Raw genomic sequence first — 1,760 nt, 5'->3', positions numbered from 1 at the left:
GAAAAGAGGCTGAAATGAGAAGGGTGACTGTGATTTGGCAGCACTAGCAAAAGACTTAGCTTTGTTTTCTCATCTTTGCTATTTATAGGTACAGGGATGAGAACAGTGTCTTCTACCATTTTAACCTATGTTTAAGAAACAGGATAAAAGGACGAAGAGAATTTTCTGGAAAGCACCCTGCTATTTTTCACCCTGTATTGACTCCAAACACATCACGCAATTTAGAAATAGAGGATAGATATATCATCTCTGTAGAAGTTCCCAAGCAAGGTCTGTGGTAATTTCAGTTGAGCATTTCTATAAGAAATATCCTGAATGCCTTCCTATTCCTCTTTAAGACAAACCATGACTTCTCAAGTAAAGCTCAGCAATTATGCAATGAATCCAATTGATATCAATTTGAATAATCCAGCCTACATAAAAACTCTCATGCTTTAGAAGAAAAGAGTTTGCCAGAATTATCCAAGCAAGTTGCTGCAAATCTCTTTTTACTTCCTATGTGTACTCTGCCTATTGATGGATTTACTTTATCTGGCAATCAATTTTAGTCATTACACTGGATGAACCTATAAATGTTGGAAGACGGTGTGTCCTGATCAAAAAGGAACTGGAAAAATGACCTCAGTGTCTGAAAATCTGCAGTATCATGTTCTCAAACAAATCACTGGCCAAGTCCCAGACTCAAGCCCGAGTTTATGATGTTCTATTTTGTAAAGTGGATCTTCTTTAATAATGACAGTGCAATTTCCTTTTCAAATGTTTGGTAGTAGGGTATCTCCAAATATCATGAGTATTAGAAGTTCATATCTGAGTTGTTTGAGCTCAGAAACAGTCAAAGGGGCTCACTGGATGACAAAGGACACGCCTATGGCCCATGTCCTTTTGGTCTGAGTCTTAAATACTTTAGAAAGCAACTCTGTTAAGTGGGAAGAATAATACTATCATCATTAGCTCACTCTTCTTCTAGGCTACAAAATGTGCTTGAACTATTTATAAACTTCTACCTAAAATTTCAGGAAACCCAGTTCTCGGATTTACTGTTTGGACTATGCACAAGGTGAAGTGCTCTGCTATTACTGACACACTTCTATGGATCAAGTTTTGATCTTGACCTCTAGATTCCTCAGAAAATGGCATTAGAGTCATTTTTTTTCCTTGTAGGCTGAATGATAGATATAAACTGTGAGACACAAAGATATTTTTTTTCATTCCTTCTATTAGTTTCTATTGTTTCCCTAGAGCTAGAAAAGTGAAAAAGTCTCCTTCTTTTGTATGACTCCTACTTTTGGGGCCCAAATTCTGTTTCTTCAGATTAGAGCAGACTAATGAGATCCAAAGAGAAGACAGCACTGGTATCATCCCAGCTGAGCATCAAAACGGCTTAATTGAGCTGGCTTGTGATCATTAAATAATAATATAAAGTCAGGGCTTTGCAGTTCAATCCACGTGGCTATCACAGTAATAATCTTAATTTCCTTCTTTCACAACAGGGACTGAGTAAGTTTTATTGTATTCAGGCCATAAAGCTGATTACTTCATTCAACACTGAAATGAGTTCTGAACATCCACGAGCACAGGGCTCTTACCTACATTCACAGTCCTCAGAGCTTCCAAAGAGCAGTAGCAGGCACAACCTGCTTACAAACCAAGTTTTGAACTCAAGGAAACCAAATCTAGAAGGAGACTGGGCAGGGTCGTTGGGAAGGAGATACAGTGCCTTTTCTAGCCAAATATGGAGGGATTATTTACTCTTGAAATCA

The 1,760-nt window shown here is 37.9% G+C and overlaps 1 protein-coding gene across 1 annotated transcript in view; it reads right to left on the bottom strand.

The window, feature by feature from the left end:
• MTTP (microsomal triglyceride transfer protein) overlaps positions 1 to 1,760 on the bottom strand; it is a 91,722-nt gene that overhangs the window by 54,487 nt on the left and 35,475 nt on the right. The window lies entirely within an intron of this gene.

This window comes from Propithecus coquereli, unplaced genomic scaffold (genome assembly GCF_000956105.1).
Source record: "Propithecus coquereli isolate 6110/MARCELLA unplaced genomic scaffold, Pcoq_1.0 Scaffold161, whole genome shotgun sequence".
Classification (NCBI taxonomy): Eukaryota; Metazoa; Chordata; class Mammalia; order Primates; family Indriidae; genus Propithecus; species Propithecus coquereli.
Note: the sequence above shows the minus strand (reverse complement) of the source record. Positions and strands in the feature narration are given on the sequence as shown.